Here is a 17,826-nt window from a genome sequence, read left to right on the forward strand (position 1 = left end):
CATATTATGTTAATAACACCTCTATCCACATCTATACTAAGGAAAACTTTAGGTACAAAAAATTATAGAGGGATCGCCTTCATCTCCTTCGTCCATGCACTGGAAACAGAATTTACTGAAACTGAATTTTACTATGCAGAGAAGCAGCCAAAGCTCCACTTTGTGGGATTTTCTTTCTTCCCACGACCTTATTAAATAATTTATGCCCAGGAAAAAGCCAGTTGAGATGCCATCTCTCAACCCTACTACTTAACTGATAACACCTAATACTATTACATTGAATTTCCCCTCTTTTGACTAGCTTCCATCATCCCTCTCATCTTCTTTTCCCCAAAGTTTTGTCCCAAGTTATACTTAATTAGTTACCGGTAAAATCACAAACTAGCTAGCAAACTAGCTTGTAGCAGGACAATCCTTAAAAACTGTCACTTTCAAGTCTACAGGGAATCTATAATTAGAAGTATAATATTTTGTAGGCTACAAACTTATTTTGAGATAAATCAAATCAAATATTCCTTTTAAAACTTAATTCATTTAACATTGATCACTGAGAAATAACAAGATTTAAGTATTGGCCAAAGAGCCTTTACACTCTGAGAAAACAGAACTTTTAGGGCAGAGGCAGGAAGCACAAAAAGGGAGAATTTACTTTATTATCAATAAGTTCAGTGGAAATAGTAGAACATGATTGTCTTAAGTTCTTCTGACATCAAAGTAGGAAAGTTTGTGTTAAAAAAATTCTCCCTTTCTTCAATTGCTGAATGCTTTATTCATTGTACTTTAACAGTTTTAATGTTTCAAGTATTTCTGAAAAACTCAGATGGCTGTATTTACTTTTTCCATGAAATTACTTCCTATTAGGCAATCAAGTTGAATTCCTTTAGCATAACATAGCCGAACAAGAAATGACCTTTACAAAATCAGCAAGGAGAGTATTGCCAAAAATCAACATTAAAAACTAAAATAAAAATTTAAAGCAGTTTTGGGAACAATTATAAAAACCAATGAATGACTAAGCTTCTTGGGTGATTTTGCAATTCTCCTCTATAACTCTAGGAGGATTATTTGTAACAAATAAAGTCTCCTTCTAGTAAAGAGAAAGCCAAATTCTCAAGGGGAATGATTCTAATGCAGTGGCTGTCAACCAGGGGTGATTTTGCCCCTGAAGGGATAGTCTGCAATGTCTGGAGACATTTTTAGTTGTCACAGCTTGGAAGGGTGGAGGGGTGCTACTGGCACCTAAGCCAAGATGTTGCTAAAACATTCTACAGTGCACAGAACAGCCCCCACAGCAAAAAATTACCCACTCCAGAAGGTCAGTGGTTGAAATCCTGTTTTAATGTAGAGAGACACAAACGCTACACGTGCAAATTATATATAAATATCTGGTTACTAGAGTAGTATAGGTAACCGTCAATGTTAATTATTATATTTTATATAGCTTTAAGACAGAAAGCTAAAGAATTAAGAGAATTATGAAGTTTAAAATAGACACATAACTACCATGTATGTTTACGAAGTCTTTGAAAATGCTATTAAAGAAATAAATTTATATTTAAAAGAGATGTAGCTCTGAGTCCCAGTACTACCTAGGCCTTTAAAGCCAAATAATTTCTTTTTGGCCATAGCACATCCCTCTCAAATAGATCCAGTTTAAAGAGAGGCCACGTGGGACTTCCCTGGCGTTCCAGTGGTTAAGACTTCGCCTTCCAATGCAGGGGATGCAGGTCTGATCCTGGGTCAGAGAGCTAAGATCCCACCTTCCTAGCGGCTGAAGGACCAAAACATAAAACAGAAGCAATATTGTAACAACTCCAATAAAGACTTAAAAAATTTTAAATTAAAAAATAAAAAGAGGCCAGGGACAGCCCATAAAGACAAATGGCAGGTTGGTGTTTGCCAGGGGATGGGGGGAGGGGGAATGGAAACAACTATTTAAGGGTAGCAGGTTTCATTCTGGGGTGATGAAAATGGAATTAGATAATGGTGACGGTTATACAACATTATGAACGTACTATATGAACTGTTCGCTCTAAAAGGTTAATTTTGTTATGTGAATTTCACCTCAGTAAAAAAGGGGGGCCTACAAGAGCACTACCTCCAAGGGGAAAAGCCAAAAGATGGACCAAAAGGACCTCAGTCCCAGGAGTTCTCTCACACAGAGGGGCAAGGGGAGGAGATGACAGAGTTGAGTTCCCTGTCTTATTTTCTCTCACATGTTTGCTTTTGTCATCATATTACTGATGTTTCATAAGAAACTCAGGAAACTCAACATTATCAAGAATTTCTTATTGCTGAGACATTTGCTAACTGTTTTGTATTATTTCCTAGCCTACTTTAGTTTACCCTCTTTTTAAAAGCCTCTTTGTTTTTCTTTAGCCCCTTACCTTAAATTCTAATTTCACATAACAAAACTTCTAAGGAAAATTAATATTTTCTATACTTTTTTATTCTAACTCAAAAAGAATCTGCTGTATACCTATGTTGCTAGCACACTGCTAGGCCCTGAAAATACTGTGGTAGACAAGAAAGACACAGTTTCTGTTAGGATGAAGCTTACAAACCAGGAGAGGAGACATACATTAAACAAATACTCATGCTAACCATTATTAAATTACAATTGTGACAAATGCTGTAAGAAAAAAATATAGAATGCTGTAATGGTCTTTTAAATTTTTATTTTTATATTCACAACTTTATTTAAAAATTATCTTCTATTATCTTCACTTCTAGATTCATATTTTTCCATTTAGCTAGTTTTTTCTGCCTTTTTATTTTACCTCTCATTCTATTTCATAGGGTTATTTTAAAGGGTTTAATGCAACTATTTCCTTTTCTTTTATCCAACCCTATGTTTCTTTGGTGGTTTTCTTGTTGTTGTTTTTAAAGTTTCCTCTTAACCTTCTAATTCTTTTTATGATTTTCTTTTTAGTTCTTTTTCTCTTTCGTGTTTCATTGCTCTGTGATTTGTTGAGATTACAGAACACTAAGGGATGACTACATTCCAGAATAATCACCAACCTTTAGGCCACAATGACAACACCCTGAGTTTAAGCAGTTTCCGCCCACTAGCTCTCCCACTTTGCCCTCTTTTAAGACCCTATGAACAGCTCTCTCTCAATGCTGCAGCCTCTCCCAGGACTGCCCGACCTGTCATTGCATCAATCACCCTACCAAAGAAATTAACATCTTTCCTAGGCACCTCAGACCCTCTCCCCTTTGCTCAACTCCTATCTCTCAAGACAGTCTTCAGAATTTCTCTGTTTGGCTGACTCACCAATAGGCCCCACCTCAGTAAAGACAGCCAGACCCAGAAGGCCTGCAGCCCCTTTGGGTTGGCCGAGCTTGGCTTGCCAGAGCCAGGGCAGTGGCTTTGGTGGAGGCTAAACTACTAGTCTTGCCAAGCAGCCACTACTTACCTATCTCTTCTGAGAGAAGAATCTGAGCACTGCCTCCCAAACTATACAGAAAAACTGGTGAAAAAAAAAAAAAAACTGGCAACATTAACAAAGATCTCTATATCTAAGTGATGTACAACTTCAGGGAATCTCATGCTGGCAATGAAAACTCTTGGTTACTCAGTTTCAACGGAGTGGGTCACTTACAACAGTAAAAAACAAGACAGTAAGCCTAAATAAGAAGGATCCAGAGAAAGAATTATCCAAAATTCCATGAGTCATTTTAGGCCAAAATTTACTCTGAGGCAAGAGCCATGAAATTCTATTTTTAACAGAATTTTATACCTATTTTAAGACTGAATCAGATGAGATGTTCAAAAGCAGTATCAGAATTTTTAAATTTAGATTTAAAGAGTAGAATGCATTAAGTTAGTCAGAAACAAGAATTCCTGCATTCTGCTTGTAACTGAATAAAACCTTCCCCTTCTTAAACCTCTTTTTTCACTTGTGCAATCTGTGCAATGCTAACAATTAACGCTGAGCACCAGTAAACTGAACACTTTGAAAATCCACTTCTCTACACCCCTTGTGGTAGACTACTTTCCTGGTTGCAACTATTTGGGGGCATAAGGAATGTGTAAGATGTATAAAAAGAGCCCCAAGGATAGCTTACAATAGGAAAAACTCTTGCTATAAAGAGAAGTATACAAGTTATAAAAAGATAAATAACAACAAAACCTAGGAGTTTATCAATTCATCAGCTGATTAAAGACCTTTATTTCTAAGTCTCTCAAGCAACCTGGCTGCATCACTGAACAACCTAGGAACAATCTGTTACATTCTGGCCACTTAAAGCTTTCAAACAATATTAATTCCAAAGAAACCTAATCTATTTGTACACAGAACAAAGTGGTGAGCCCTCCAAGTTATCTTTCGCAATATGTGCGAAAAAAAGGCACTGCTCAATTTAAGAGATCCCAGATAATGAGATTTTTTTTTTTTTTTGGCCGCACAGTGCAGCATGCAGGATCTTAGTTCCCCAACCAGAAAGTACAGAGTCCTAACCACTGGGCCACTAGGGAATTCCGAGATGTTCAAACACCGGGATTTGAGTACCTACCACACCCTAAGCATTGTACTAGCAATTGAACAGTTCATCTACCCAGTTTCATCATTTAAATCTTCTCTGCCACACGGTCACCCTATTTTCTCTCTTCAGCTTCTTTCTGACCACCTACTAAATATTTAGTGCCTTGATCTGATAATGTTCAAAAGAAGAGAACATATCTGACACTGAAATGGACCAATTTTATTCCTGTCAAAATTAGGAGTTGAGTATATAATGATAAAATTCATTTTACAATTCCTTTATCTAACAACAGTTCTCAAATGAAAAAATCTTGTTCCCCGGGTGACAACGTTTGGCAATTAGTGGTACTTTCTGGTTTCACAATTGTGGGGAAGGGGTATTCTGCAATCTGTTAGCAGAGACAGGGTGTTGTTAACATCCTGTAATGCACACAACTGCTCCATAGCAAAGAATGACACAGCCCAAAATGCTAACAGTTCCAAAAGAGACAACCCCTCATCTATAGCTTTGAATTACACAAGCTTTCATAAAATGCAGACCTAGTTATCTGTATTGACACATAAGTAACTCTTGGGAAAGTTTTACATTTGAAATCATAGTTACACACCCAAGACAAGGATGAAAAAGAGTACACTTTTATCATTTGAGACCCATGGGCTCTTAAGTCATACATGTACAAAATTGATACATTGGTTCATAAACCTAACAATAACACAAGGCATTTAAGAATAATGAAGTTTAAAATTTTAGAGAAAAACACTTAACTGTGGATGTAAACCATGAAAACACTCTCACAGTAATGGTCATGTCACTTTGTACAATTTCTCTTTTTTTCCCTGTAGTTCTGGATAGTCTCAATTTTAAAGTAGGGTTGACGCTGTAAAATACATTCCTTAGATCACTCAAAATGAAAAGCATAGTTTAGAATTTTAAGTATTAAAGAACCTGACATTTATCAAATTCTAATGAGTTCAATTAGAATATTAATATTAAATGTTCATACTAACTGAGCTGTGCCCATGGATTTTCTAAAGTTTAATTCTTGTGAAATGCAAGTTATACCCATTTTATAAACATATTCTAAACTAGTTTTTATTCACTTAAGGAGAATCAGCTTCATTATATGAGTAAAGGCATACCTTGGAGGTACTGGGGGTTCAGTTCCAGACCACCACAATAAAGTGAATACCACAACAGAGCAAATCACAAGAATTTTTTGGTTTCCCAGTGCATATAAGAGTACGTTTACACTATACTGTAATCTACTAAGTGTCCAATAGCATGATGTCTAAAAAAAAATGTACGTACCTTAATTTAAAAATACTTTGTTGCTAAATAAAAGCTAACCATCAGCTAAGCCTTCAGCGAGTCATAATCTTTTTGCTGGTGGAGGGTCTTGCCTCAAGGTTGATGGCTGCTGACTGATCAGGGTGGTGGTTGCTGAAGGTTGGGGTGGCTGTGGCGATTTCTTAAAATAAGACAACAATGGATGGAGGACCTTCAAGATGGTGGAGGAGTAAGACGTGGAGATCACCTTCTGCCCCACAAATACATCAAACTACATCTACATGTGGAACAGCTCCTACAGAACACCTACTGAATGCCGGCAGAAGACCTCTGACTTCCCAAAAGGCAAGAAACTCCCCAAGTACCTGGGTAGGGCAAAAGAAAAAAAAAAAACAGAGACAGAAGAATAGGGACGGGACCTGCACCAGTGGGAGGGAGTCGTGAAGGAGAAAAGGGTTCCACACACTACAAAGCCCCTTCGCGAGCAGAGACTGGGGTAAGGGTGGTGGGGAAGCTTTGGAGCCACGGAGGAGGACACAGCAAGAGGGGTGCAGATGGCAAAGCAGAGAGATTCCCGCACAGAGGATCGGTGCCGACCAGGCTGGGAGCTGAGGCTCGGGCTTTGGAGGTCGGATCCCAGGGAGAGGACTAGGGTTGGCTGCCTGAACACACCCTGAAGGGGGCTAGTGCACCAAAGTTAGCTGGGAGGATGTCTGGGAAAAAGTCTGGAACTGCCTAAGAGGCAAGAGACCATTGTTTCGGGGTGCGCGAGGAGAGGGGATTCACAGCACCGGCTAAATGAGCTCCAGAGAACAGCATGAGCCACGACTATCAGCGCGGACACCAGAGACAGGCATGAAACGCTAAGGCTGCTGCTGCAGCCACCAAAAGCCTGTGTGCAAGCACAGGTCACTATCCACACCTCCCCTCCTGGGAGCCTGTGCAGCCCACAACTGCCAGGGTCCCGTGATCCAGGGACAACTTCCCCGGGAGAATGCATGGCGCGCCTCAGGCTGGTGCAACGTCACGCTGGCTTGCCCCACATTCCAATTATAACTACCGTAGCCCTCCCTCCTCCCGACCCGAGTGAGCCAGAGCCCCCTAATCAGCCGCTCCTTTAACCCCCTCCTGTCTGAGCAAAGAACAGACACAAGAGGGCAACCTACACACAGAGTGGGGCCAAATTCAAAGCTGAACCCCAGGAGCTGTGCAAACAAAGAAGAGAAAGGGAAATCTCTCCCAGCAGCCCCAGGATCAGCGGATTAAATCTCCACAATCAACCTGAGATACCCTGCATCTGCGGAATACCTGAAAAGACAAGGAATCTTCCCAAAATTGAGGCCGTGGACTTTAGGAGCAACTGTAGACTTGGGGTTTGCTGTATGTGACAGACTAGTTTCTGACTTTTTATGCTTATCTTAGTATAGTTTTTAGTGCTTGTTATCACTGGTGGATTTGTCTATTCGTTTGGCAGCTCTCTTATTTTAAAATTACTTTTTAAATTTTAATAATATTTACTTATTTTTTATTTCAATAACTTTATTTTATTTTTTTCTCCCTTTTCTTCTGAGCCGTGTGGCTGACAGGATCTTGGTGCTCCAGCCACGACTCAGGCCTGAGCCTCTGAGGTGGGAGAGCCGAGTTCAGGACATTGGTCCACCAGGGACCTCCTGACCCCATGTAATATCAATCGGCGAGAGCTCTCCCAGAGATCTCCGTCTCAACGCTAAGACCCAGCTCCACTCAAAGACCAGAGAAGTCCAGTGCTGGACACCCCAAGCCAAACAACTAGCAAGACAGGAACACAACCCAAACCATTAGCAAAGAGGCTGCCTAAAATCATAATAAGTTCAGACACCCCAAAACACACCAGTGGACGTGGTCCTGCCCACCAGACAGACAGCATCCAGCCTCATCCACCAGAACACAGGCACTAGTTCCATCCACCAGGAAGCCTACACAACCCACTGAACCAACCTTAGCCACTGGGGGCAGACACCAAAAACAACGGGAACTACGAACCTGCAGCCTGTGAAAAGGAGACCCCAAACACAATAAGATAAGCAAAATGAGAAAACAGAGAAATATGCACCAGATGAAGGAGCAGGGTAAAAACCCACCAGACCAAACAAATGAACAGGAAATAGGCAGTCGACCTGAAAAATAATTCAGGTAATGATAGTGAAGATGATCCAAAATCTTGGAAATAGCATAGAGAAAATACAAGAAACGTTTAACAGGGACCTAGAAGAACAAAAGAGCAAACAAACAATGATGAACCACACAATAAATGAAATTAAAAATCCTCTAGAAGGAATCAACAGGAGAATAACTGAGGCAGAAGAATGGATAAGTGACCAGGAAGATAAAATAGTGGAAATACCTACTGCAGAGCAGAGTTAAAAAAAAGAATGAAAAGAATTGAGGACAGTCTCAGAGACCTCTAGGACAACAATAAACGCATCAACATTCAAATTATAGGGGTCCCAGAAGAAGAAGAGAAAAAGAAAGGGACTGAGAAAATATTTGAAGAGATGTCAGTTGAAAACTTGCTTAATACAGGAAAGAAAACAGTCAAAATTAAGTCCAGGAAGCACAGAGAGTCCCATACAGGACAAATCCAAGGAGAAACATGCAAAGACACATATTACTCAAACTATCAAAAATTAAATACAAAGAAAAAATATTAAAAGCAGCAACAGAAAAGCAACAAATACCATACAAGAGAATCCCCGTAAGGTTAAGAGCTGATCTTTCAGCACAAACTCTGCAAGCCAGAAAGGAGTGGCAGGACATATTTCAAGTGATGAAAGGGAAAAACCTACAACCAAGATTGCTCTACCCAGCAAGGATCTCATTCAGATTCAACAGAGAAATTAAACCTTTACAGACAAGCAAAGGGTAAGAGCCTTTAGCACCACCAAACCAGTTTTATAATAAATGCTAATGGAACTTCTCTAGGCAGGAAACACAAGAGAAGAAAAAGACCTACAATAACAAACCCCAAACAATTAAGAAAGTGGTAATAGGAACATACATATTGATTATTACCTTAAATGTAAAGGGATTAAATTCTCCAACTAAAAGACACAGACTGGCTGAATGGAAACAAAAACAAGATCCATACATATGCTGTCTACAAGAGACCCACTTCAGACGTAGGGACACATATAGACTGAAAAAATGGAAATCAAAAGAAAGCTTGAGTAGTAATTCTCATATCAGACAAAATAGACTTTAAAATAGATGATTACAAGAGAAAAAGGACACTACATAATGATCAAGAGATCGATCTAAGAAGAAGATATAACAATTGTAAATATTTATGCACCCAACATAGGATCACCTCAATACATATGGCAAATGTTAACAGCCACAAAAGGGGAAATTGACAGTAACACAATAATAGTAGAGGACTTTAACACCTCACTTTCACCAAAGGACAGATCATCCAAAATCAAAATAAATAAGGAAACACAAGCATTAAATGACACATTAAACAAGATGGACTTAATTGATATTTATAGGACATTCCATCCAAAAACAACAGAATACACTTCTCAAGTGGTCATGGAACATTCTCCAGGATAGATCACATCTTGGGTCACAAATCACGTCTTGGTACATGTAAGAAAACTGAAATCATGTCAGGTATCTTTTCTGACCACAGAGCTGTGAGACTAGATATCAATTTCAGGAAAAAAATCTGTAAAAAATACAAACACATGGAGGCTAAGCAATACACTACTAAATAACCAAGAGATCACTGAGGAAATCAAAAAATACCTAGAAACAAATGAAACTGAAAACACGATGACCCAACACCTATGGGATGCAGCAAAAGCAGTTCTAAGAGGGAAGTTTATAGCAATACAATCTTACCTCAAGAAACAAGAAAAATCTCAAATAAACAACCTAACATTACAGCTAAAGCAATTAGAGAAAGAAGAACAAAAAACCCCAACATTAGCAGAAGGAAAGAAACCATAAAAACCAGATCAGAAATAAATGAAAAAGAGATGAAGGAAACAAGAGCAAAGATCAATAAAACTAAAAGCTGGTTCTTTGAGAAGATAAACAAAATTGAGAAACCAGACTCATCAAGAAAAAAAGGGAAAGACTCAAATCAACAGAATTATAAATGAAAAAGAAGTAACAACTGACACTGCAGAAATACAAAGGATCATGAGAGATTACTACAAGCAACTCTATGCCAATAAAATGGACAACCTGGAAGAAATGGACAAATTCTTAGAAAAGCACAACCTTCCGAGACTCAACCAGGAAGAAATAGGAAATATAAACAGAACAATCACAAGCACTGAAACTGAGACTGTGATTAAAAATCTTCCAACAAACAAAAGCCCAGGACCAGATGGCTTCACAGTCAAATTCTATCAAACATTTAGAGAAGAGCTAACACCTATCTTTCTCAAACTCTTCCAAATATAGCAGAGGGAGGAACACTCCCAAACTCATTCTACAAGGCCACCATCACCCTAATACCAAAACCAGACAAACATGTCACAAAAAAAGAAAACTACAGGCCAATATCACTGATGAACATCGATGCCAAAATCCTCAACAAAATACTAGCAAACAGAACCCAACAGCACATTAAAAGGATCATACACCATGATCAAGTGGGGTTTACCCCAGGAATGCAAGGATTCTTCAATATACGCAAATCAATCAATGTGATACACCATATTAACAAACTGAAGGAGAAAAACTATATGGTCATCTCAATAGATGCAGAAAAAGCTTTCAAAAAAATTCAACACCCATTTATGATAAAAGCACTGCAGAAAATAGGCATAGAGGGAACTTACCTCAACATAATAAAGGCCATATATGACAAGCCCACAGCCAACATCTTTCTCAAGGGTGAAAAACTGAAACCGTTTCTACTAAGATCAGGAACAAGACAAGGTTGCCCACTCTCACCACTATTATTCAACATAATTTTCGAAGTTTTAGCCACAACAATCAGGGAAGAAAAAAAAATAAAAGGAATCCAAATCAGAAAAGAAGAAGTAAAACTGTCACTGTTTGCAGATGACATGGTAATGACAAAGGGTTAAACTCCAAAATATACAAGCCGCTCATGCAGCTCAATATCGACAAAACAAACAACCCCATCCAAAAATGGGCAGAAGACCTAAACAGACATTTCTCCAAAGATATACAGATTGCCATCAAACATGAAAGGATGCTCAACATCACTAATCATTAGAGAAATGCAAATCAAAACTACAATGAGGTATCGCCTCATACCGGTAAGAATGGGCATCATTAAAAAATCTACAAACAGTAAATGCTGGAGAGGGTGTGGAGAAAAGGGAACCCTCTTGCACTGTTGGTGGGAATGTAAATTGATACAGCCACTATGGAGAACAGTATGGAGGTTCCCGAAGAATCTGAAAATAGAAATACCATATGACCCAGCAATCCCACTACTGGGCATATACCCTGAGAAACCATAATTCAAAAGGAGTCATGTACCACAATGTTCACTGCAGCTCTATTTACAATAGCCAGGACATGGAAGCAACGTAAGTGTCCATCAATAGATGACTGGATAAAGAAGACGTGGCACATATATACAATGGAATATTCCTTAGCCATAAAATGAAATGAAATTGAGTTATTTGTAGTGAGGTGGAGGGACCTAGAATCTATCACACAGAATGAAGTAAGTCAGAAAGAGAAAAACAAATACTGCATGCTAACGCACATGTACGGAATTTCAGAAAGTGCTACTGATCGATCTAATGGCAGGGCAGGAATAAAGACGCAGACGTAGAAAACAGCCTTGAGGACACTGGCTGGGAGAAGGGGAAGCTGGGATGAAGTGAGAGAGTAGCACCGACATACATACACTACCAAATGTAAAATAGATAGCTAGTGGGAAGCAGACGCATAGCACAGGGAGACCAGCTCCGTGTTTTGTGACCACCTAGAGGGGTGGGATTGGGAGGGTGGGAGGGAGAGCAAGAGGGAGGGGCTATGGGGACACACGTATATGTACAGCTGATTCACTTTGTTATACAGCAGAAACTAACCCAACATTGTAAAGCAATTATACTCCAATAAAGATGTTAAAAAAAAAAAAGACAAGAATGAAGTGTTCCACACTGAGTCTTCCTTTCATGAAGGATTTCTCTGTAGCACGCAATGCTGTTTGATAGCATTTTACCGGCAGAATTTTTTTTTTTTTTTTTCCCTTCTGTACGCGGACCTTTCACTGCCGCGGCCTCCCCTGTTGCGGAGCATAGGCTCCGGACGCGCAGGTCCAGAGGCCACGGCTCACGGGCCCAGCCGCTCCGCAGCATGCGGGATCCTCCCGGACCGGGTCACGAACCCGCGTCCCCTGCATCGGCAGGCGGACTCGCAACCACTGTGCCACCAGGGAAGCCCGTAGAACTTCTTTCAAAATTAAAATCAATTCTCTCAAACCCTGTTGCTGCTTTATCAATTCAGTTTATGTAATATATAATATTCTAAATCCTTTGTTGTCATTTCAATACTCTTCACAGCATCTTCACCAGGAGTAGATTCTGTCTCAAGAAACCACTTTCTTTGCTCATTCATAGGAAGCAACTTCTCACGTGCTACAGTTTTTGTTGTTAGATTCCAGCAATTCAGTCACATCTGTAGGCTCAACTTCTAATTCTAGTTATCTTGCTATTTCTACCACAGCTGTAGTGACTACCTCCACTGAAGACTTAAACCCCTCAAAGTCATCCATGAGGCTGGAATCATCCTCCCAACTCTTGTTAATGTTGATATTTTGACTTCTTCCCATGAATCACAAATGTTCTTACTGGCATGTAGAATGGTGAATTCCTTCCAAAAGGTTTTCAATTTCCTTTGCCCAGATCCATCAGAGGAATCACTATCTTCAGCAGCTACAGCCTTATGAAATGTATTTCTTAAATAAGTCTTGAAGATCAAAATCAAAATTACTCCTTGATCCATAGGCTGCAGAAAGGATGTTATACCAGCAAGCATGAAAACATTCAATTTTGTTATATATCTCTGACAGAGCTCTTAGGCAACCAAAGGCATTGCCAATGATCAGTAATATTTTGAAAGGAATATTCTTCTGAGCAGTAGGTCTCAACAGTGGGCTTAAAATATTCAGTAAACCATGCTGTCATCCAGGTTTTGTTATTCCATTTATAGAACACTGGCAGAGTAGATTTTAGCATAATTCTTAAGGGTCCTAGGGTTTTCATAATGGTCAATGAGCATCGGCTTCAACTTAAAGTCACCAGTTGCATTAGCCCCTAATAGAGTCAGCCTGTCCCTTGAAGCTTTGAAGCCACTGACCTCTCTAGGTATAAAAGTTCTAGACTGCATCTTCTTCCTTATAAATATAACACTGCGTTGTCTACACTGAAAATCTGTTCTTAAGTGTAGCCACCTTCATTAATGATCTTAGCTAGATCTTCTGGATAACTTTTTGCAGCATCTACATCAGTACTTGCTGCTTAACCTTGTACTTTTATGTGATGAAGATGGTTTCTTTCCTTAAACTTCATGAACCAACATCTGCTAGCCTCAAACTTTTCTTGGGCAGCTTCCTCACCTCTCTCAGCCTTCATGGAATTGAAGAGAATTAGGGCCTTGCTCTGGATTAGGCTTTGGTTTAAGGGAATGTTGTGGCTGGTTTGATCTTCTCTCCAGACCACTAAAACTTTCTCCATATCAGCAATAAAGCTGTTTAGCTTTCTTATCATTCATGTGTTCACTGAAGTAGCACTTTAATTTCCCTCAAGAACCCTTCCTTTATATTCACAACTGGGCTAAGTGTTTGGCACAAGAGGCCTAGCTTTCAGCCTGTCTCAGCTTTCGACATGCCTTCCTCATTAAGTTTAATAATTTCTAGCTTTTGATTTAAAGTGAGACACATGACGCTTCCTTTACTTGAACACTTAAGAGACCACTGTAGGGTTATTAACTGGCCTAATTTCAATATTATTGTGTCTCAGGGAATAGGGAGGACCAAGAAGAGGGAGAGAGATGGGAAATGGTCAGTCAGTGGAGCAGTCAGAACACAGAGCATTTTCTTAAGTTTGCCATCTTATATGGGTGCAGTTTGTGGTGACCTAAAATAATTACAATAGTAACATCAAAGGTCACTGATCATAGATCACCATAACAAATAAAATAATGAAAAAGTTTGAAACACTGCAAGAATTACCAAAATGTGACAGAATCATGAAGCATGAGCAAATGCTGTTAGAAAAATGGCACTGGGGCTTCCCCGGTGGTGCAGTGGTTGAGAATCTGCCTGCTAACGCAGGGGACATGGCCTCGAGCCCTGGTCTGGGAGGATCCCACATGCCACGGAGCAACTAGGCCCGTGAGCCACAACTACTGAGCCTGCACGTCTGGAGCCCGTGCTCCGCAACAAGAGAGGCCATGAATAGTGAGAGGTCCACGCACTGCGATGAAGAGTGGCCTCCACTTGCTGCAACTAGAGAAAGCCCTCGCACAGAAACGAAGACCCAACAGAGCAAAAATAAATAAATTAATTAATAAACTCCTACCCCCAACATCTTCTTAAAAAAAAAACAAAAAAACAAAATAAAGAAAAATGGCACTGATGGACTTGTTTGATGCAGGGTTGCCACAAACCTTCAATTTGTAAAAAAAACTGCAGTATCTGTAAATCAAAGCGAACCCCAATAAAACAAGGTATGCCTGTACATGAATTAAGGCAAAGAGAGACCCAGCTTTTCAAGAGTTTATGAAACTTTCAATATAAGGAATACTTGTAAATGTCTTTTTCTACAGCCAATTTTTGAAGTATCAAATTAATTATTTAAATTATCCAAGTATTGATTTTCCTTCTCAGGACCATACTACACTCTACCTTGATATAACTAGACTGGAGTGAATGCTGGAAAATATTTGCCAATCATTTAACTGAGAAGGCACTTGTATCTAGAATATATAAAGAATTCCTACAACTCAATTTTTTAAAAAAGACGACCCAATTAAATAATGGGCAAAGGATCTGAATAAACATTTCTCCAAGGAAAACTTACAAATGGTTAATGAACACGTGAAAACATGCTCAACATCACTAGCCATCAGAGAAATGCAAATCAAAAGCTCAATGAAATATCTCTCCACGCTTACTATGATAGCTATACTGAAAAAGACAGATATCAACAAGTATTAGCAAGGATGTGGTGAAACTGGAACACTCATACACTGCTGGTGGAAATGTAATAGTGCAGCCACTTTAGAATATAGTCTGGTAGTTTCCCAAAAGTTTAAACATAGATACTATATGAACCATCAATTCCACTCCAAGGTATATGCACCCCCCACACAAAAAGGACACCTACACAAAAACCACAAATGTTCATTCATATCAGCCAAGTAGCAGAAACAACTCAAATGTCCATCAATGGATGAATGGATAAACAAAATGTGTTATATTCATACAACAAAATAGGATCTGGACAGAAAAATGAAGTAATGATACATGCTACAACATGGATGAACCTTGAAAACATGCTAAGTGAAAGAAGCTAGGCACAAAGGATCACATACTATACAATTCAATGTATACGAAATGTCCAGAATAAGCCAATTCATAAAGACAGAAAAAAGACTGACATGCACAGGGCTAGGGGAAGGGGATTGGTAGGAAATTGGAAGTGACTGCCGATGGATACAGGGTTCCTTTCTGGAGTGATAAAAATGTTCTAAAATTGATTGGGGTGATGATTTACACAGTTCTGTGAACACATTCAAAACCATTGAGCCGTACACTTGAAACAGGTATGTGAATTATATCTTAATAAAGCTGTTACTTTTTTAAAAAGATACTTGTTCAGGAAGCTGCCACATGAAATATGAACCTTTATGCTTTTTAAACTAAAAAATTCAGCCTTAATAGTCTATAAATGAGACACCTTCAAGACACAAAATTTATTAAACGTGACATTTTATTAATAATTCAAGGATTAACACATCTTAGCTAATCTTTTTGAGATAGTACCATGTAAATTATACTAAAAAGAGAAATACTAAAATATTCCATAACTTGAAATTTGTTAGTTTAACATCAAAACTAACTCCATAAGATAGGCATTGTCTTACTCTATAGTTTCGAAGAATCAACTTGCCAGGGTAACATATTTACTAAGTAGGGAAACTACTTCATATCCTACTGATTGTAAAACTAATTTTCTTTCCACTAACCATGCTCTTTCCCTAACAGGACTGAACTAGGAAGCCGAAAACCTGGATTCAAGTTAAAAGTCTGGGATCATGCCTTCCTAGATGTTGGCCAATTTCAGTTTTTTCATCTGTAAATCTCAAAGGATTATAAGAAGGATCAAAATGAAATAAACAAGAAATGATTTTGCACACTATAAAATTTTATTACAATTCTTTTTACTGTTTAAAATAAATTTTCTGAAAATGAAAACAAACTTTAAATATTGGAAAAAACATTCCTATAAACTAAAAGTAAAACATTGAAATTGGCAAAGAAAAATGGTTAGAAAAAGGCTTTCTTTATCTCTGACACTGTTAGGGTCCCCTTTACCCCTACATAACAGAATTTTGATCTCTCTAGAAAAGCCTGGATGATAATACTGCAGATAAAAATAGAGCTACAAGGTTTTAGCCATCACTACATCACTAAACCTCATGGAAACAAAAAAAAAACGTAAGGGGAAAGTGCTGGTTCACTGTTCTTTCACTAGGAATTACAATAACATATAAAAATAACAATTTTAATAGCTCTACCTTCAACTTTCAGATTTCTTTGATTAATCATCAAAATCCTATCAACTCTAAAAAGCTAGCATTAGATAGCTATACCATGGAATACCCTGCCATGAAAAAAAATCATTTTTTAAAGACTAACAACACAGGAAAATGCTCACAAAACATCGCTGCATAATAAAAGCAAGACATGAGAAAGTTAAAATTCACTGAGCACTACGATGCGTCAGAAATTTTTTTTTTTGCGGTATGCGGGCCTCTCTCTGTTGTGGCCTCTCCCGTTGTGGAGCACAGGCTCCGGACGCGCAGGCTCAGCGGCCATGGCTCACGGGCCCAGCCGCTCCGCGACATGTGGGATCTTCCCAGACCAGGGCACGAACCCGTGTCCCCTGCATCGGCAGGCGGACTCTCAACCACTGCGCCACCAGGGAAGCCCTACATGCTTAATCTTAATGAATCTTTATAATAGCCCCTTAAAATATTATCAGCATTTTACAGGTGAAGAAACTGAGATGTACCTTTCTGATAAGTGACACTAAGGTTACAGAGCAATAAATGAGAAACATGGATTTGAACCTATCCAATCCCCATCCGTTCTTCCAAAAGATATGTCATTCTTAGGTGCCCAAACACTCATTTTACACACTAAAATGGTGACTAAGGAGCCCATACTCTTAACTACTGCATTATACTCCATAGATACCATTTTTATTTAAAAATGAATAAATTAAGATAGGTTAGTGTCTCCAGCTTGAGCTGAGATTCAGAAGTGTCTGGGTAAGGCCACAGGAACAGACTGTGTCAGGGTTTGGGGCTGGTGGTCCTGGAATGGGAAGGATATCCTGTTGTCTGAGTCAGTGCTGGCCCTTGGACTCCTAGTCTAGGCTCTATGGAGAAAGATGCTGTAGGAAAAGGCTCAAGTTGGTCCTGTGAAGAAGGCTAAGACACAGGGACATACTTGTGTGACACGAAATTAGAAAAGCCGAGAGTAAAGCAGCTTGATTTGAAACACTGTGACAATTACAAACACGCAGCACTGCTCTTGCAGCTCCATATTTTGCAATTCTGACATCCAAGAACATACCCTGGGCAAGGATAGCCGCAGAAGTTAAAGAGTAAGATGCCACCCTCCAGGTACCATTTTGAGCAGATGAAATCAACCAGATAGGAACAGAGGAGAGGAATGTGAGAAGACTGAGTTTCTGGGAAATATTTGGGGGACTTCAGGAAATAACTAGATGAAATAAGGAAGATGGCGGTCCTGCTTCAGCAAGAGGACCAAGAGTCAGTGAC

The 17,826-nt window shown here is 39.1% G+C and overlaps 1 protein-coding gene across 1 annotated transcript in view; it reads right to left on the minus strand.

Annotated features, from left to right (window-relative positions):
* The window catches only part of RNF145 (ring finger protein 145), a 64,176-nt gene that overhangs the window by 30,074 nt on the left and 16,276 nt on the right, over window positions 1–17,826 (minus strand). The window lies entirely within an intron of this gene.

Source organism: Neophocaena asiaeorientalis, unplaced genomic scaffold (genome assembly GCF_003031525.2).
Source record: "Neophocaena asiaeorientalis asiaeorientalis breed wild unplaced genomic scaffold, Neophocaena_asiaeorientalis_V1.1 scaffold1091, whole genome shotgun sequence".
In the NCBI taxonomy this organism is placed as follows: domain Eukaryota; kingdom Metazoa; phylum Chordata; class Mammalia; order Artiodactyla; family Phocoenidae; genus Neophocaena; species Neophocaena asiaeorientalis.